This window comes from Puma concolor, chromosome B2, assembly GCF_028749965.1.
Source record: "Puma concolor isolate L17-30 chromosome B2, mPumCon1.1.hap2, whole genome shotgun sequence".
NCBI lineage: Eukaryota > Metazoa > Chordata > Mammalia > Carnivora > Felidae > Puma > Puma concolor.
This window is the reverse complement of record NC_141671.1, coordinates 31245431-31266318: the sequence shown is the minus strand read 5'-3', so window position 1 is coordinate 31266318 and position 20888 is coordinate 31245431. Positions and strand designations below refer to the sequence as shown.

At 44.1% G+C, this 20888-nt stretch overlaps 1 long non-coding RNA gene and 2 other non-coding genes across 3 annotated transcripts; all 3 read right to left on the bottom strand.

Moving 5' to 3' along the window:
• Positions 1-16943: 16943 nt before the first annotated feature.
• On the bottom strand, positions 16944-19264 carry LOC112853631 (uncharacterized). The gene is made up of 5 exons (XR_003222921.2): positions 18907-19264; positions 18680-18718; positions 18420-18459; positions 17345-17551; positions 16944-17167 (listed from the first exon to the last, which is right to left on the bottom strand). It is a non-coding gene; the product is annotated as an uncharacterized LOC112853631 (long non-coding RNA).
• On the bottom strand, positions 17648-17716 carry LOC112853822 (small nucleolar RNA SNORD52). The gene has a single exon (XR_003222946.1). It is a non-coding gene; the product is annotated as a small nucleolar RNA SNORD52 (small nucleolar RNA).
• Positions 18564-18626, bottom strand: LOC112853823 (small nucleolar RNA SNORD48). Its single transcript, XR_003222947.1, has one exon. It is a non-coding gene; the product is annotated as a small nucleolar RNA SNORD48 (small nucleolar RNA).
• Positions 19265-20888: the final 1624 nt, after the last annotated feature.

The following is a 20888-nucleotide window of genomic DNA, read 5'->3' as shown; positions in this document are numbered from 1 at the left end:
AGCACAGAGCCCGACGCAGGGCTCGAACTCATGAACTGTGAGATCATGACCTGAGCCGAAGTTGGACGCTCAGCTTACTGAGCCACCCAGGCGCCCCTGGGACCTCGCATTTTAACAGGAACTGCAGGAGAGGCTGATGCTGGGGTCTTTAGACTGCACTTTCGGAAACTTTCTCTTAGACATTTAGCCTAGACTCAGAAAGAATAAACTTCAAAACACTGTAGAAAAGATCTCAAAAGAGAAACTAAGTAGGAAGAATTTATGTCTAAAGAAACCAATAACCCTTAAAGCTAGCAGGGTTAACCTGCTGTTTTGAAACCTACCTGTTTACCCAAGCATCTTTTTTTTTTAAGTTTTATTTTCTTAATTAATCTCTACAGCCAATATGGAGCTCGAACTCACAACCCCGAGATTAAGATTCTATTGACTGAGCCAGCCAGGCACCCCATCTTGAATACCCGCCACAACAGATGGCACATGGTGGGTGCCTCATACAGGAGGAAAGACAAATCTAGGTGGGTAAGGAGCTAGTGTCGTCCCAGATGGAACGTGTTGGGAACATGTTAGAAATGCTTGACTGCCCCCCTGTCCAGAACCCCAAAGCCACCCCTACACCAAGACCTACAGAGCCAGAAGCTCTGGGGGTGGGGCCCAGCAATCAGTGTATTAACTCTCCAGGGGACTTACGCACATTCAAGTTTGAAAACCAGGATTAGAACAAATGTCAAGTGTGCAGAAAGGGTAGAAGAACTTTTTGTTGGCTTTTTTTTTTTCTTTTAACGTAAAAGGGGAATCGGAAGGAATGTCAGGAAGCTAGAAGAGGAAGCTATAGTGCTTATCTGTACAAATGGGATGGAGCTGACTCGAGACTGAAGCCTGGTGGAGTGCCTCCTAGGTAAGCAGCCATATTCTAGCATGGAGCCCACCCCTAGCACAGCTGCCTCCCCTCACACACTCTCAGCCCTCCCCAGCGTCTTGGCTCAGAATTGAACCAACTCTGGGCTCTCTCTCCCAGTCCTCAGGCTGCCCTTAAAACAGTGGGAAAAGGTCAGGTGTGCCTGGGTTGCTCAGTTGGTTAAGTGTCTGACTCTTGGTTTAGGCTCAGGTCATGATCTTGTGGTTCCTGAGTTTGAGCCCTGCATGGGGCTCCATGTAGCCTGCTTGGTATTCTCTCTCTCTATATCTCTGTCCCTCCCCCATTCACACACCCTCTCTCAAAATAAATAAACTTAAAAAAAAAAACCCACATTTTTACTGTAAGGCTTAGCCAACACAAAAGTAAGGGATCTTCACAAACCATAAATAATAGAAAGCAAGAATCCAGAAAATCAAGTGGACTTGGAGGCTCCATTTGCCCTGGGGACATCAGCCAATGCTCAGTGCCAAAATCGGGGTTTCAGTGGACCTCAGATTTGCAGTCCAAAGATAAAGCCAGGGGCCTGAGGAGGACTAGAAATTAAACAAGAACGTTCTTCCTGCCCCCTCCTTTACCCCCAACAAAGCAGGACTGTACTTTGGGTGCGTAACTTAAGGGAACACCAAAAAACTCGGGAATCAAGATAAATAATATTTGAAGGCAATATTTCTAAAAACCAAATTGGCAAACTACAGCTCACAAGCTGGCTGCCTCTTTTTGTAAACCAAGTATCTTCAGTGGGTGAACTGGCCTCCATCTTTGTTCTGGATTCAGGTGGGGGAAGCGTGTCTGGAAAACTCCTAAGAGAAGTTCATACTCCTGTGGGATTGGGACCAGAAATCACATTCTCTGTGGCCTCCAAATTTGCAAGCCACAAGTTTAGCGGCACTGGATCTTAAGTTCAGTGATAATACATGTTATTAGTCTTCTTTAAACTGTACATAATTAGGGGTGCCTGGCTGCCTGGGTCATGAGTTGAAGCCCCTCCTTGGGCCTAGAGCTTACTTTTAAAAAGTAATAGTAGGGGCACCTGGGTGGCTCAGTCGGTTAAGCGTCTGACTTCGGCTCAGGTCATGATCTTGCGGTCTGTGAGTTCGAGCCCCGCGTTGGGCTCTGTGCTGACCACTCAGAGCCTGGAGCCTGTTTCAGATTCTGTGTCTCCCTCTCTCTCTGACCCTCCCCTGTTCATGCTCTGTCTCTCTCTGTCTCAAAAATAAATAAACGTTAAAAAAAATTAAAAGTAAAATAAAAAGTAATAGTAATAAACTATACATAATTATTATATACACTGTATATATAATATATAGATAATTGGCTTTTTGCCTCAGTATCTTAAGCCCATCTAACATTGTTATGTTCCTATCAATTAACCAGTTTAAGGGACATGTATTGTTTGCCATCTATAGATCTTGATTCTGTTATTTGTTATTACTACTTTTTTTAATAATATTTTTTTAAGTTTATTTATGTATTTTGAGAGATACAGAGTGAGAGCACGAGTTGGGGAGGGGCAGAGGAAGAGGGAGAGAGAGAATCCGAAGCAAACTCCCTACTGTAAGCCCAGAGCCTGATGTGGGGCTCAATCTCTCAAAACATGAGCTCATGACCTGAGTTGAAATCAAGAGTTGGACACTTAATCAACTGAGCCACCCAGGAGCCCCAGGTTCTTTTATTTTTAAGTCCCTGGATGGGGCACGTGGGTGGCTGAGTCAGTTAAACGTCCAATTTTGGCTCAGGTCATGATCTCGCGGTCCATGAGTTCGAACCCTGTGTTGACTCTGTGCTGACAGCTCAGAGCCTGGAGCCTGTTTCAGATTCTGTGTCTCCCTCTCTCTCTGACCCTACCCCGTTCATGCTCTGTCTCTCTGTCTCAAAAATAAATAAATGTTAAAAAAAAATTAACCCCCTGGAGATGTTGAGATGCCCTTACTACTATTGGAGGCAGGAGCCCAAGCAATATCCAGGAACTATCATGGGTTTGCTGAGGTTGTCATGCCAACCCCAACAGCATTTCACTGGCAACAATATTTTTTTTAAGTTTATTTATTTATTTTGAGAGAGAGAGAGGGAGAGGCAGAGAGAGAGAGAGAGAGAGGGAGGGAGGAAGGGAGGGAGGGAGGGAGGGAGGGAGGGAGGGAGGAAGAGAGAGAATCTCAAGCAGGCTCTGTATTGTCAACCCAGAGCCTGACATGGAGCTAGAACTCATAAACTGTGAGATCATGACCCGAGCTGAGATCAAGAGGCAGGCAGATGCTTAACTGACTGAGTGAGCCAGGCTCCCCTCACTGGCCACAATTTTAAAAGCGGAGATTAGGGGAGGACAGTGTCTTAGCATGTCTGGGTATCAGCAAGGCATTTGATAAGGTCAAAGGGGACCACAGGGCAATTTCACTGGAGTCATGTATACAAAAAAGAGAGGGAATTCATTTACCATCATTGGAAGAGACTTTTATACCAACTCCTTACACATATAATACTATAAATAAAAGAAAAGAATGAATCATTTATCCTGCCTTTTCAGCAGGAACAAGTAATTCAAGTTAGACAAAATATCAGTTGATGAGATGTTATTTATTACTTATTTTACAGCACAATATCATCTAATAAGTGTAGGAATAATAATCAAATTAGATCATCATTTTGCAAACGAATGAAATAACTCAGGTGAAGGAGTTCAGAGCACATCACCCCAAAACATGCTGCCTTGGCATGTTGATTATTTTGTATTAAGAGCACTTGAGAAACGACAACTGCAAAAAGAGCCCTCTGGCCTTCCTTTTTCTTCCTGAAAGCAGGAGATAAACCTCCCATGTGAGAGTTGCCCTCCCTTTAGCCAGAGGAAGGAAGACATTCTCATTTTCAAGGACAAGAGGCTGAGACTCAGTGAATGCTACACTGAGACCTTGTTAAAATTATTCTGATTTCCTGTCACCTCCCCACAGTTTGGTCATTTTCCCACAACTGCCTCTTTGTTCAGTCCCACAGAAAAGCAAGTAGGTTTCACCATGTCCCTGGGTCTTCATTTCCATGTGAAGGCTCCAGTGTCATGTAAAGCTTATATTAAGTACATTTGTATGCTTCTTTCCTGCTAATTTGTCTTAATTTTCAGACCCAGCCAGGGACCCTACAAGGGTCAGGGAACACTTCCCCCCTCAAGATCCTCAGTGGTTGCTAAAATCATTAGGCTAAAGGTTGATAGAGAACTGAATATTCGTTCATATGGATTTTCGTTTTTTGGCACCAATCACAAGCAGGGAGAGTACCTCAACAATGAAGGCATCTAGGGGTCACCACTTTAACTGGGCAACCAAGCTGAGATCAAGAATGGGACACATGAGGTCACAGGGTGGCTCAGTCAGTTGAGTGTCTGACTCTTGATTTCAGCTCAGGTCATGATCTCATGGTTCGTGGGATCAAGCCCTGCTTAAGGGCTCTGCACTGACAGCATGGAGCCTGCTTGGGATTCTCTCTCCCTTTCTCTGCCCTTCCCCAGCATGCACACATGCATGCTCTCTCTCTCTCTCTCAAAATAAATAAATAAACTTAAAAAGGAAAAAAAAAAAAAAAAGAAGAAGAATGGGACACATAGAGGGTGCCTGGCTGGCTCAGTCAGTGGAGCATATGACTCTTGATCTCAGGGTTGTAAGTTCAATCCCCACATCAGGCATGGAGCCTACTTTAAAAACAAAACAAACAAACAAACAAACAAACAAACAAACAAAAACCAGAATGGGACATGTAGGTATGATCCCCCTGATACTAGGTCCTGTGAAGTACATAGCATGTGGTAAACTGAAAATGACCCCCTAAAAGAATATCCACATCCTAGCCCCTGGAACCTGGGAATGCTGCCTTTCTAGGGAAAAAGAGAATCTTTGCAGGTGTAATCTAATCAAGGATTTTGAGGGGCACCTGGGTGGCTTAGTTGGTTAAGCATCCGACTCTTGGTTTCAGCTCAGGTCATGATCCCGTGGCTTCGTGGATTGGAGCCCCACATTGGGCTCTGTGCTGACAGTGTGGAGCCTGCTTGGGATTTTCTCTCTCTCCCTCTCTCTGCCCCTCCCCCACCTGCGCTGTTTCTGTCTCTCTCAAAATAAGTAAATAAACTTAAAAAAAAATCAAGGATTTTGACATGGGGAGATTATCCTGGATTATCTGGTGGGCCCTAAATGGAATATATATATATATATATATATATATATATATATATATATATATATATATATATATATATATTATGTATATATATATATATATATATATATATTATGTATATATATATACATATATATGGAAAGCTGAGGAAGATTCAATGAACACAGAGTGAAGAGAAGGCAGTGTGACACAGAGGCAGATTAGAGTGATGTGACCACAAGTCACAAGAAATGCCAACAGCTACCAGAAGCTGGAAGAGACAAGCAATGGCTTCTCTCCTAGTGTCTCTGGAGGGTACAAGTCCCTGTGGACAACTTGATTTTGGCCCAATGAAACTGTTGTAGACTTCTGGCCTCCAGAACTGTGAGGGAATAAATATCTGTGGTTGTATACAGCCAAGTGAAGTGTTCTTGGCCAGACTATGTAACCACATTCTAAGTAGGCCTTTAGGGGCAACCTCCAGTTTAAAGAAAATACAGAGGAGATCCAGGAACAAGTTAAAGACACCCAGGGGGCACAATTAGACAAAGCCAATACGTGGAATACTCTACAAGATGACTGGATGACTGGCCTAGTCCCTTCGAAAGATCAATGCCCCCAGAAAGGAGAAAAGAGAAGGGTATTCTAGAATCAAAAGATGTAACATAAAATAAAGTGTTTGATCCTTGATTGGATACTGGCTCTTTAAAAAACAACAACTGGGAGCATCTGCGTGGGTCAGTTGGTTAAGCATCTGACTTGGGCTCAGGTCATGATCTCGTGGTTCGTGAGTTCGAACTCCGAGTCGGGCTCTGTGCTAATGGTGCAGAACCTGGAGCCTCCTTCGGATTCTGTGTCTCCCTCTCTTTTGCCCCTCACCTGTTCATGCTCTATCTCTCTCAAAAACAAATAAGCATTAGGGGCGCCTGGGTGGCTCAGTAGCTTAAGCGTCCGACTTTGGTTCAGGTCATGATCTCGCATGAGTTTGTGAGTTCAAGCCCCGTGTTGGGCTCTGTGCTGACAGCTTGGAGCCTGGAGCCTGCTTTGGATTCTGTGTCTCCCTCTCTCTCTGCTCTTCCCCCGCTCGTGCTCTGTCTCTGTCAATCAAAAATAAATAAATCTAAAAAAAAAAAAAATAGTAAGCATTAAAAAAAAAAACCTGCCATAAAAGACATTTGGGGAACAGTTGGAAAACTTTGAATATCAAGTATAAGTAAAAGGATGAATTATTGCCAATTTCCTTAGGTATGATAACAGTATAGTGGATATGCCTTACATTGTGGACATGCATGTTGAGGTAGAGATAAAATGTCATGATAATTCACTTTGAAATGAACCTGCTAAATGTGTATATATACACACATGTGCACACATATACACATATATTTTAATGTATATATTAATTTTCTTTTTTTTAAATTTTTTTAATGTTTATTTTTGAGAGAGAGACAGAGACAGAGCAGGAGCAGGGGAGGGGCAGAGAGAGAGGGAGACACAGAATCTGAAGCAGGCTGCACAAAGCCTGTTGCAGGGCTCGAACTCATGAACTGTGAGATCATGACCTAGGCTGAAGTTGGACACTTAACCGACTGAGCCACCCAGGTGCCCCTCTTTGTTTTTTTTTTTAGTAACCTCTAGGCCCAGGGCACCTGGGTGGCTCAGTCGGTTAAGCAACCCACTCTCGATTTCGGCTCAGATCATGATTTCACTGCATCTGGCTCTGGGCTGACAGCATGCAGCCTGCTTGGGATTCTCTCTCTGTCCCTCTCCACCTCTCAAAACAAATAAACATTTAAAAAAAAAAAAAAAAGTAAGCTCTAGGCCTAACATGGGGTTTGAACTCAGTGAACCCAAGATCAAGATCGCATGCTCTATTGGCCAAGCCAGCTATGCATCCCTAATTTTATATATAGAGACATATTTTTTTGAATATGGAAAAATGCTGACAATTGTTGGATTTAGATGTGGGTGTATTGGTGTTCTTTGTACTATTCTTCCTTCTGTTTTGTTTTTAAAAATTTTTTTTAATGTTTTTAATTTATTTTTGAAGGAGAGAGAGAGAGAGAGAGACAGCATGAGCGGGGGAGGGGCAGGGAGAGGAGACAGAATTCCAAGCAGGCTCCAGGCTCTTAGCTGGCAGCACAGAGCCTGATGCGGGGCTCGAACCCACAAACTGTGAGATCACCTGAGCTGAAGCCCGACGCTCACCAGACTGAGCCACTGAGGTGCCCTTGTTTGTTTTTAATTTGCATCCAAGTTAGCTAGCATACCATGCGATAATGATTGTAGGGGTAGTTTTCAGTGATACATCCCCTATGTATAACACCCAGTGCTCATCCCAACAAGTGTCTTCCTTAATGCCTCCTTACCCATTTAGCCCATCCCCCACCCACAACCCCCCCCCCCCCCCCCCAGCAATTCTGTTTCTTCTCTGTATTTAAGAGTCCTTGGCTAAAATGAACAAATCAGGAGACTATAGATGCTGGAGAGGACATGGAGAGACAGGAACCCTCTTGCACTGTTGGTGGGAATGCAAACTGGTGCAGCTGCTCTGGAAAACAGTGTGGAGGTTCCTCAGAAAATTAAAAATAGACCTACCCTATGACCCAGGAATAGCACTGCTAGGAATTTACCCAAGGGATACAGGAGTGCTGATGCATAGGGGCACTTGTACCCCAATGTTTATAGCAGTACTTTCAACGATACCCAAATTATGGAAAGAGCCTAAGTGTCCATCAACTGATGAATGGATAAAGAAATTGTGGTTTATATACACAATGGAGTACTACGTGGCAATGAAAGAATGAAATATGGCCTTTTGTAGCAACATGGATGGAACTGGAGAGTGTTATGCTAAGTGGAGTAAGTCATACAGAGAAAGACAGATACCATATGTTTTCACTCTTATGTGGATCCTGAGAAACTTAACAGAAGACCATGGGGGACGGGAAGGGGAAAAAAAATTTAGAGAGGGAGGGAGGCAAACCATAAGAGACTCTTAAAAACTGAGAATAAACTGAGGATTGATGGGGGGTGGGAGGGAGGGGAAAGTGGGTGATGGGCAATGAGGAGGGCACCTGTTGGGATGAGCACTGGGTGGTGTATGGAAACCAATTTGACAATAAATTTCATATTTAAAAAAAAGAAAAATACAGAAAGAACCTGTTAAACATTAAGCTGTTAATTATAAAAAGAAGTCCCTTATGTTTTGTCCCCCTCCCTGTTTTTATATTATTTTTGCTTCCCTTCCCTTAATGTTCATCTGTTTTGTATCTTAAAGTTCTCATATAGTGAAGTCATATGATTTTTGTCTTTCTCTAATTTTGCTTAGTATAATACCCTCTAGTTCTATCCATGTAGTTGCAAATGGCAAAATTTCATTCTTTTTGATTGCTGAGTAATACTCCATTGTACGTATATACCACATCTTCTTTATCCATTCATCCGTGGATGGACATTTGGGCTCTTTCCATACTTTGGCTATTGTCGGTAGCGCTACTATAAACATTGGGGTGCATGTGCCCCTTTGAAACAGCACACCTGTGTCCCTTGGATAAATACCTAGTAGTGCAATTCCTGAGTCATAGGGTAGTTCTATTTTTAACTTTTTGAGGAACCACCATACTGTTTTCCAGGGTGACTGCACCAGTTTGCACTCCCGCCAGCAATGCAAAAGAGATCCTCTTTCTCTGCATTCTCACCAACATTTGTTGTTGCCTGAGTTGTTAACGTTAGCCATTCTGACAGGTGTGAGGTGGTATCTCATTGTGGTTTAAAAACTTCAGGGGCACCTGGCTGGCTCAGTCAGTAGAGCGTGCGACTCTTGATCTCAGGGTAGTAGGTTTGAGCCCGACATTGGGCATAGAACTTACTTTTAAAAAAAGTTTAATGGGCACCTGGGTGGCTTAATCAGTTGAACTCCCAACTCTTGGTTTCAGCTCAGGTCATGATCTCGAGGTTCGTGGGTTCAAACCCCACACTGGGCTCTGTCCTGACAGCGTGGAGCCTGCTTGGGATTCTCTCTCCCTCTCTCTGTCCCTCCCCTTCTCACACTCTCTCTCAAAATAAAGAAATAAACTTAAAAAAGACTTTCATAATAAAAGGTTTAAACACTAGTTTTTGTAACAATTGCTTGGTCTCCTTTAGAAGAAAACAACCTGGCGTGGAGCACAGCCACTCTGTAAGCTGCTAGAAAATAGGAGGCTCCCTGATCCAGAGTCACAAGACCCTTTAGAAACAGCTCCCACACCCCCAGCCCCAGTTTATTACCTGATGTCAGCAAATAACTGGGGTTTATTGGTCACATCTCTATCTTTGCGACATTCTTTAGAATTCAGTGGGTTAATGCCAGGCAATAGTTAGCCTAGCATGTGACATACTTCCACCTGATTCACCTGACTGCCAGCAATAACATTTAGCAGTCAGCAAGTACTTTAAAGGGACAGCCTGTTTCCTTCCTCTTTGGGAAATAACACAGCAACCACAAGATAATCATGGAAAAGTGGGACAGGATTAACGGACAAGAAATATTACAATAAACTAACAGATGGCCCTGAGCTGCTGAAATCCACATGCCCCCATGTGCCACTGGGCAGAGCTGTTCTGGCTGTGGCATTTGTAACAAGCCAACAAGGTGAGGGCAGCTCTAAACAAACAATGCCAAAGGTTGGAGCATCTCATTACATCCTTCATGTTAACTTCCTTTTCAAATTATTCACTCATTTTTTCTGCTCCACATTATGGATTTCTCCTTCCACTTACTAATTTGCTGTTCAGTTGTTCTGTTGTTTATTATGCTTTAGGTACTTGCTTATTTCAATTTTAGAATTTCTATTTGTCTCATTTTTTTATTTAAAAAAATATATAAAGATTTTATTTTCAAGTAATCTCTGTACCTAGCATGGGACCCCAACTTACAACCCCGAGATCAAGAGTCACATGCTTCTTCTGAATGAGCCAGCCAGGCGCCCCTCGTTTGTTTCTAATTTAAATCCACTTGCTCTTTCTTTGTAATACCCTGTTTGGCACAGCAGATTAAATTCTTTATCTCTTCGATAAAGGATAAATACGTGGTAGTGCAATTGCTGAGTCATAGGGTAGTTCTATTTTTAACTTTTTGAAGGACCTCCATACTGTTGTCCAGAGTGGCCGTACCAGTTTGCACTCCCACCAGCAATACAACTTCAGCCTTCACACATGCTGTTCTTTGAGTTGCTTAGCTATAAAGTCCTGTTACTGAGCCTGCTGATTTGTTCCTGTTGGCGCGGATGCCAGTGTTTTTGACTAGCTCATTTTGGATGGTTTCCAAGGGAGCTCCATGTGTGAGCTTCAGAATCTGCAGGTGTCCCTGGAGAGTGACTTAGCTATTGCCCTTGCTCAGCCCTTCAGGAGTCATAGGTCCCAAACTGTTTTTATTAATAATTCAGACATACAAAAATATGAAAAACTATACAATGAGCTCCCATGTACACTGCTCTGACTACATCACACTCTCTACTCCTCCCCTTGTCACAGCCCAGGTAACTACTAGGTGGAATTTAGTATTTAGCAATCCTATGCATTTCTTTTACTATACTTTAAGCAATAGTTTAGCTGTAAACTTGTTTGTGTTTTAATTTTTTAATGTTTATTTATTTTTGAGACAGAGAGACACAGCTTGAGTAGCAAAGGGGCAGAGAGAGGGAGACCCAGAATTCCAAGCAGTCTCAAGGCTCTGAGCTGTCAGCACAGAGCCTGACATGGGGCTTGAACTCACAGCCCTGAGATCAAGACCTGAGCTGAGATGAAGAGCCAGACGCTTCACTCGCTGAGGCACCCAGGTGCCCCTAGCTGTAAATGTCTTTAAACATTATGTACAAATGTATTCTTTTGTGACTTGCCTTTTTTCCCTTCACATTAGTTTGTGAGAATAATCCACCCTACTACGTTAGTCATACCACCGCTGCATGTAACACATCACGCTCTGTTATATTGTATAAAAATACCACAATTATGTCCATTTTCCTGTTGGAGAACATTTAGGTTGTTTCCTCCCCCCACCCTGACAATCACCCATTACCACCAAGGACTTTTGTGTACATAATCTTTCTATATGCATGTATGTTTTAGGGTGTATTACCAGAAGTGGAAACACTGGGTTGAAGTGAATGTGCATCATACTCAGTATGTATTGCCAAATCGTTTTCCAAATAGACTATATAAAGTCACGGTGCCACAATGTCCAAAACCGTTTTTAAGTTTCTTTCTCCGCTCTAGGATTTCCTCACAACCCAAATTATATCCACGAGCTCGTATGGCACAAGTTTCAGTCTACCCCACAGACCAAGGGATGTGGTTGTTGACCCCAGCCAGCAAGCAAAATCTTTTCTCCCTGAACATTGACAGGAGAGTGCCCGCCAGCTCCTGGCTTAATGCTATATGGCTGGAGCAGAGTGAAGAGTAGGAAATGAGGTTAGAGACAACAGAGCTAGACTTGGGAAGACCTTGTTGGATGGTCCTTGCAAAGACTTTGGCTTTCACTCTCAGTGAAATGGGAGCCATTGCAGGATTCTGAGCAGCGGAGAGACGAGTCCCAAGTTATGGTTTGGAGGGAAACTTCTGGCTGCTGTGTGGATATAAGACTGTAATAGGAAAAAATAAAATAAATAAAATTTAAAAAGACTGAAAGGTGGAAGCCAGGAGACCAGTGAGGAGGCTGTGGCAATCATGTAGGCGAGCTGATGATAGCTCCTACCAGAGTGGAATGGTAATGGAGGTATGAGATGCAGTCAGATTTGGGTGTTATTTTTAAAGTAGTGCCAGCATGAGGTGCTGACAAATTGGATACAGCATGTAAGGATGGGAGACTATTCAAACTAACATGCATATATAAGATTAATGACACAAGTCGGTGGGGAGCGGGGGGGGGGAGCTTGGCTGGCTCTGTCAGTAGCAACAGTGGTGTAACTAACATGCCAACATGGGTTAATCTCTCAAAGATAATGTGAAAAGGCAAGTCACAGAATACATACACAGTATGTAATGTTTAAGACCATTTACAGCTAAACAACGTATCGTTTAGAATTACGCATAACATAAAGAAGTCAAGAGGACTCCCAAGTGTTCTGGCCTGAGCAACTGGTAAGGAAGAGGTGTCACCTGGGGAGGCTAGCAGAATGGCCAGTGGCTGAGGACTCCAGAGATCAGAGGCCTGGAGAGGCTAGGCTCTGGAGGCTCACCGTCTGCAGTGGCCGAGAGAGGCCAGTCTCTGCTTAGAGTAACTGTAGAAAGCTGTGAGATCTTGCCAGTGGGTTAGGTGGAAGGACGGTTTACTTCTGAAGTTGCTTCACTTGTAGAGTAGGGGGAGGGCGAGGGCGAGATGAAGAAAAGAGTGTTTTGGGACAGAAGTCTTAACCAATCACCATCACTCCTGGAGGAACGCTGTGGGACTCAAGGATATAGAAGGCTGAAACGTGATTTCCATGCCTGAAATAAAGCTGTATAACCATCTTCACCATGGCTATAGCTCCATCTTATACCCCAAACCTGGGGCTGGCACAGGAAGGAGGGTCCCAACACCCAGGGGAAGACTTGGATCACACAAATAAGGGCAAGAGGGCACTGGGTGGCTCAATCAGTTGAGCATTCGCCTCTTGATTTCAGCTCAGGTCATCTCATGCTTCATGAGATTCAGCCCCCTGTTGGGCTTTGGGCTGACAACATGGAGCCTGCTTGGGATGCTCTCTCCCCCTCTCTCAAAACAAACTTAAAAAAAAGATTGTTTCTCTCTGTCCCTCCCCTCCCCACCCCCTGGTTTTTTAAGTTTTATAAACTTAAAAACAAATAAGGGCAAGAGAATGTATTAGAGACCCTAGGGACAAGAAAGGAAGTTGACCATCTACTTACTAGTGCCATCAGGGACTAAGGATGAGTGTGTGAGGTACCAACTAGGCTATGCACATTAATGATTAAGCTATTTCAAGTAAGATTGTAGGTAATACCTAAATAAGGTTTAACATGTATGTGCCAGGCATGGTTTAAGTTCGTTTGCATATATTTAAACCTAATAATTCTTGGGGCGACTGGGTGGCTCAGTCGGTTAAGTGCCAACTTCGGCTTAGGTTATGATCTCGTGGTTTGTGGGTTTGAGCCCCCACCCCGTGCTGACAGCTCAGAGCCTACAGCCTGTTTTAGATTCCACGTCTCCCTCTCTCTCTGCCCCTACCTCACTTCCACTCTCTCAGAAACAGACATTTAAAAATTTTTAAATAAACCTAGTAATTCTTTGTAAGGGTAGGTACTCCACTGACAAATGAGAAAATTGTGAGTGGATAAGTAACCCAGCCAAAGTTAATCAGTCTTGCTCCAGAATCTTAACCAGTCCCCTATACATCGTGATACTATTAACCTAAAAAATGCACTTACAGTGGCGCCTGGGTGGTTCAGGCGGTTAAGCGGCCGACTTCGGCTCAGGTCATGATCTCGTGGTCGGTTGAGTTCGAGCCCCGAGTCAGGCTCTGTGCGGACAGCTCAGAGCCTGGAGCCTGTTTCAGATTCTGTGTCTCCCTCTGTCCCTCCCCCACTCATGCTGTCTCAAAAATAAATGTTAAAAAAAAAAAATTTTTTTTTTTAAATGCACTTACAAACAGATGTCCTCATATAATACTACCAAAAACACCTGTCAACATAGTTTTTAGGACTTTTTTTCCAAAATAAAAATGGACAGAAATGTGTATGGGAGGGTGGAATCAAACAAAAAAATCAAGTTGCAGTAAAACTACATGAACAATTATCCCATATTTATTAAGTTCAAAAAGATACAAAACCCAGTATGTCATTTAGAGATACATTCAATGTAAAACTCTACTGTCAGGGAAGGGAATGATACAGGCACAATTCAGCTGGGTAGCTTCCTGAGTGGCAGGGATTAGAAGCAAATTGAATCAAAGGCAGGTTTGCTTCAGTTACTGGTACTGTTCTAAAGCTGGGTGACCAGTGTAACAAACAAAGGAATTTGAATCCAGACCGATACTCTCTGGCCTTAGGCAAATTATCTAACATCCTGAGCCTTTCCTTGCCTGTGAAGTGGGGTAGATAACATCAAAGTTGCAAGGTTGAGTTTTAAGAATTCAATGAAGTGAAGCACATGAAAAGCTTAACACACATCCAAACACTAAATATCTGCTGGCTGCGAAGATAAAACACAATGATGCCTGAGAGCCAAATACAATTATGTGCTTGGGACTGATCATAAAGCAGTGTATTCCTAGAGGTAATTATTCAGAAATCTGTTTTGTTTTTTTTTTTTTTTTTTTAATTTATTTTTGGGAGAGAGACAGAGCATGAACGGGGGAGGGGCAGAGAGAGAGGGAGACACAGAATCGGAAACAGGCTCCAGGCTCTGAGCCATCAGCCCAGAGCCTGACGCGGGGCTCGAACTCACAGACCGCGAGATCGTGACCTGGATGAAGTCGGACGCTTAACCGACTGCGCCACCCAGGCGCCCCAGAAATCTGTAGAGAAAAAAGCCAAAGTCTCCTCGTACCCTCACCCCATCCCAGTCCCAATCCCCTCCACAAAAGTAACATTATCTGCTAGCAGGCTAGTTTGTTCTTGTCCTAAAAACAAAAGAGCCCAAGTGAAGGATTTTAAAAAACTTTAATCAAATATTCCCTACTTTAACCCAAGTTTTAGATAACAAGTCCCTGTTAAACAGGTCTAATCCTCAAATTCTGGGCCAAGCACCAAGGCCAAGGAACCCTTTACCAGAGAATAGCAATGGGAGCTGCAGACTAAACTGTCCTCCAGAGAGTATCAACCAGGGCAATTTGGGGAAGAAAAAAAATAAAACTAGTAAAGGTGATCAAGGAATATAAAGGTTGGGAAAAATCTTTGCTAATTTCCAGGGGTGGAGGCCAAGCTGGAAACGTTCAGTAGGAAAATACAGAAGAAATGTAATTTTTAAAAGATGGTTAATAGGTAGGGGCACCTAATACAGCATAAAACTCTTGATCTTGGGGTTGTGAATTCAAGCCCCACACTGGAGGTAGAGATTACTTAAAATAGTAAAAGTTAAAGTAGCAAATGTTTTAAAATTTTTTAATTTTTTTTTTAACATTTATTCATTTTTGAGAGACAGAGCATGAGTGGGGAAGGGGCAGAGAGGGAGACAGAATCGGAAGCAGGCTCCAGGCTCTGAGCCATCAGCCCAGAGCCTGACATGGGGCTCGAACTCACGGACTGTGAGATCATGACCTGAGCTGAAGTCAGCCGCTTAACTGACTGAGCCACCCAGGTGCCCCCCCAATTTTTTTTTTTAACATTTATTTTTGAGACAGAGACAGAGGATGAACGGGGGAGGGGCAGAGAGAGAGAGGGAGACACAGAATCTGAAGCAGGCTCCAGGCTCTGAGCCATCAGCCCAGAGCCCGACGCAGGGCTCAAACTCATGGACCGCGAGATCGTGACCTGAGCTGGTCAGACGCTTAACCAACTGAGCCACCCAGGCGCCCCAGTAGCAAATGTTTTAAAGAGGAGTTGGGGACTCCTAGGTGGCTCAGTTGGTTAAGTGTCCGACTTTGGTACAAGTCATGATCTCGCAGTTTGTGTTTGAGCCCCACATGGGGCTCTGTGCTGACTGCTTAGAACCTGGAGCCTGCTTCAGATTCTGTCTCCCTCTCTCTGTCCCTCACCTGCTCCCGTTCTCTCTCAAAAACAAACATTAAACAAGAAAGAGATGCCCCTCCCTTACTCACACTCTCTCAAAATTAAAAACCAAAACAAAGAATGAGTTAATAGATAGAACCAAACCCGTGCTAAAACTGTTACAACTGGGAGTAGTGATGATAGGTATAGGGTAGACAGGCAATCTTATGGACAGAGGCCACGAGCCTAAACTGGTATGAAATATACCATGCATTGTTTTGCTTATTAAACCCTTTCAAATTTTACTTTTGAAATGTATTATTCTACAACACAACTTCAAATGGGTACAAACAACAGGGTATTATAGCATGACTAGAAACCTAAATGCCCTCCTCCTAGAAACTGGGTAATTTATAATATAATCTTAAAACAACACAAATTTGTACACGCTGGTGGGTAGGAAACCATCTTTGAAATAGTCCAAGTATGGATCTTTTTTCCCCAATTTTTACTGTGGTTGGCTACACATAAAACTTACCATCTTAACCATTTTTAAGCACACATTTCAGTAATACTAAGCAACCAACACCACCATCTATCTCCAGAATTCTTTATCTTGTAAACTGAAATTCTATATCCATTAAACTCCATTTACCCCTTTCCCCAGCCCCTGGCAACTAGCACAGGCATGGGGTTTTTTTTTTAAATATTTATTTTGGAGATAGTGCAAGCAGGGGAGGGACAAAGAGAAGGGTCCAGAGGATCCAAAGTGGGCACCATGCTGACACCAGTGAGCCTGAACCCACGAACTATGAGATCATAACGCAAGGCAAAGTCAGGCACTAAACCCACTGAGCCACAGTGGTGACCATGTTTTGTTGTTTTTAACTTTAATACTTATTCTTGAAAGAGACAAAGTGGGGGGAGGGGAGAGACACACAGAATCTGAAGCAGGCTCCAGGTGCGCAGCAAAAAGCCAGACGAAGGGCTCAAACTCACAAACCGGTGATCATGACCTGAGCTGAACGCAAGCTAAGTGCCTGTGTTAACATTTCGACATCCTAAAAATCTTCACTACTTGTTAAGTACATCTAACCCATTAGAATCCTATGGCAGACCACCTAGAAATGCTTAATGTTAGCGTCAACCTAGTTTTTATCCTGTATATAGCTGCGAAGAGACATAGCTAGATGTCAACTGTGATGCTCATTCAGTTACCTTTCACTTCCCTAAATCTTTTTGTACGGCTTTGCTTATACAAAAACCAAACTTTTACTTTGCTCTAAAGCATTTTATTAGAATCCTTTTGACAAGACCAAGTATTTGATTACAATGAAGCAAAGTGGTCTGAATGATATTTAAATATCTCAAAATTTCTATGCAGTTTTTTTTCCTCAAGTTCAAAGCTGCTCACAGGTTAATGCAGGACAGCTAGATGAAGTTCCTAGGATTTGCTCAACACCAAATAAGACACATCCTCTCGTTAGCAAAATCCTGAAATTCATAAAAGAACATCTATTAGAAACACGCACACAACTGGAATTAAAACATGAACTTGGGTGGGTAGAGAAAGCAGGAGTGATTCGTGGTTTCAAATATCCTCAGAGAAATGTTAACGGTCCAAGAAAGTTACCATTACCATTCTGGGGCTGAAGAGAAACTGGTACTCACCATAGGAGCCAGGGAGAAAGGACATGGCTCTTCACTCCTCATTGCAGCCCAAAGATTCAAGTGGCAGGAGCCACTATCTAGGCGACCCAGAAGTCTCAACAGCACTTCTCCAAGAGGCTAAGTTCCCAACTTCAGCCATTCAGTCACCAGATTAGACACTGATCTGTAAAAGGGCACTGCCCCAAGTAGGCTTCTAGAATAATCAGGCTAGAAAAGTAAAAAGACAACCATCGAGAAGCACAAGCAAATTTAAAGGCCCTCCTGTTGGCCCCTTCTCAGACCCAAGCCTCCAGTTCTCCAAATGAGTCAGAACTTAATTTTTGACATCAAGCCCAGCATCAGAGACTCTAGTCTGAGACAATCATCATTCCCAATTTAGGGAGACCTGGATGAAGGCAGGCGATTCTGAGAAGCGATGTAATACACTGAAAGACAATGGTCTTTCATCCAATATAAATAAGGATGCAGCAAAATAAGAGTGCAGAGATGGCAAGCTCAAGAGTTAAATTACAGTGAAAAAAAATCCAAAATTGTGCGTGTGCACACACACAGAACCAAAAAACCTCCACTGGGGAATACAGAATGTACAGTAAGGAGGCAGGTTTAATCGCAATTAGGCAAATATATAAAAAGTTACCAAAAATTTTTAAAAAGTTCAAGAGGGGCATCTGGGTGGCATATCAGACTTTGGCTCAGGTCACGATCTCAGGGTTCGTGGGCTCAAGCCCCACATCAGATTCTGTGCTGGCAGCTCAGAGCCAGGAGCTTGTTTCAGATTCTGGGTCTCCCTCTCTTTGCCATCACACTCGCGCTCTCTTAAAAATTAATAAAACATTGGGATGCCTGGGTGGCTCAGTCGGTTAAGCGCGGGACTTCGGCTCTGGTCGTGATCTCACAGCTCATGGGTTCGAGCTGGCCATCAATCAGGTTCTGCACCCCTTCATGCTGTCTCCCTCTCTCAGAAATAAACGTTAAAAAAAAAAAAAAAAGACTTCACAGTGACCCCATGAAAAGAGTGTTCTGGGATCAAAACAGTCTGAGAAGCACGGAGAAGAATCTCACACCTAATACTCACCTTTATTCAAGGGTAACACACGGCGAGCACCTTAAAACACCTAGTGGAAAAATGAAACACAGGGATAGGCCACACTTGTGTTTTCTGGCCACGAGCTTCTCCCCAGCACAGGCACCAGGAAGACCCAGCCCGGGGGAGGGAGATGGTCAGCGCGCTGCGGTGACGGCGTCAGCGAGACACTCAGAATCACCTGGGTTCATCATCACCCCCGTCTTCCCCAAGGCCACCGCCAGCCATTCCATCTCGCACAATCCACTCACCCTCGTGGCGCTGCGAACCAGCCTACGAAGACCAGGGCCCTGGGAAGAAACCCATGAGTCAGCAGGGGCCAGGGGCGACCCCAGCCGAGTACCCCCCTGCCCTGGGCTGGGTCAGTTCCAAACGATGGCGTCACGTACACATCAGAAACTCTAGTCTGTAATGGCAGTTCATCCTGCTCAGCCCGAGACTGCGGTCCCCTCACCCAACAGGAACCCGAGATACCTACACGAAGGAAGCTTGGCAGAGACAGCGCAGGTTGCCGGGGCCGCCGCCTCCCCCTGGCGTAGGGGATGGCGCCACAGCACCCCCCCCCCCCCCGGCGCAACACAGCACACAGACATTCTCCAGAGGCAGGTGCACGCACAAAGAGAACTATAATGGCGGAGTCCCGGCTATTTATGGCGACGTGGGGTCGGGGGCCTGACGGGCATGGCTATCTTCGTCGATGCCTGTTCGACCCACGGCAAGAATAAAGCAAGTGAAAGAGAGGCCAGGAGTGAATGTTTCACACTCTTCCGGGCAAATAATTCAGACCTATTTTGTTAATTTTGAAAAACAAAAGATAGATGACCGTCTCTCCATCGGCCGGGCCCGGAGACCGTCCCTGGCGCGGCAGGAAGCCTGCGCAGCTGAAAGCCTGCGCAGCTGAGTGCTTTTCCTTATTGGCCTCCCGGGCTGACAAGTCCCAGCTGGAGTAACTCCTCCCTCGTCCTCACCAGTTCGGGGTCCTGGTCACGCTCAGAGACTGTCACCTGTTCTGTCTAGCCAGCGAAATCTGAATTCACCGCCCACTCCAGCCCGCAGACCTATCAGTCACATTAACCTTAGTGTCTTTTTTTTTTAACAGCTTTATTAAGATATAAATAACATACAATAAACAGTTTTTTAACATAGACCATTTGATAACTTTAAAAAAAAATCTAACCTTTTAAGTGTACAGTTCACTAATGTTGAATGTATCACGTTGTTGTGCAACCTATCTGCAGAACTTTATCCTACTATACCCATGAAACTACTCCCAGTTTCGTTTCCTGTCCTCTTTATGAGCAGTTCATGGACTGGGAGTTGGCCAGAAACGGTGGACGTGTTCAGTACACTCTAAATAGAACCATATATCTCAGGAGGGTTAGAAGCAAAACAAATAGGGGTGCTGTAGCAACAGCCAGACCCTGTTCTCCCTTTGCTAGTTTTTCTCCCCCAGAAATCTGGTCATTTGCTCTTGGCCTCTATTAAGAGGCCGTCAACTCATAAATTATCCCAAATCCCACCTTCCTGGATGGACCCTTCTATACCTCCTCATTTATAAATGTAGTTAGTGTTTGGTGATGTATGTTGGCCTCTTCATCTTTTATGAGAAAGGAATATATGAGTCGGGGGTTCCACATCATACAAAATCATTTTTTTTAGTAATCTCTATACCGAAGGTGGGGCTCAAACTCATGACCCCAAGATCAAGAGTCACATGCTCTACCCAGCCAGCCAGGCACTCCCAAAATCAGTCTTATTTTATTTTATTTTTATTTATTTTTGAGAGAGAGAGTGTGTCAGGGAGTAAGCAGGGAAGGGGCCTAGAGAGAGGGAAACACAGAATCTGAAGCAGGTTCCAGGCTCTGAGCTGCCGGCACAGAGTCCTACATGGGACTCGAACCCACGAACTGGGAGATCATGACCTGGCCAAAGCCAGAGGCTTAACCGACTGAGCCACCCGGGCGCCCCTTATCATTTTTTTTTTTAATGTTTATTTATTTTGAGAGAGAGAGCGAGCAGGGAAGGATCAGAGACCGAGGGAGAGTGAGAATCCCAAGCAGGCTTTGCACTACCAGCATAGAATCTGCCATGCAGGGCTCAAACCCAGCAACTGTGAAATCACTACCTGAACTGAAAGCAAGAGTCAGATGTTTAACTGAGCCACCCAGGTGCCCCAGTCTTCTTCTTAAGTCCCATAATTAGGCACAGTGGACACAGATTAAAATGCAGAAGAAGGCCATTGTGGGTGCAGAAAATATATCCTCTTACTTCTGCAATAATCTTTCCATCTTGCCCCAAGGTTTCAGACTTCCATCAAAAAAATGTCTTCCCAGGAGCACCTGAGTGGCTCAGTCAGTTGAGCACTTCTGAGCTTTGATTTTGGCTCAGGCAGTGATCCTGGGGTTGTGGTATTGAGTCCCGCATCTGGTTCCATGCTGAACGCTGAGCATGGGGTGTGCT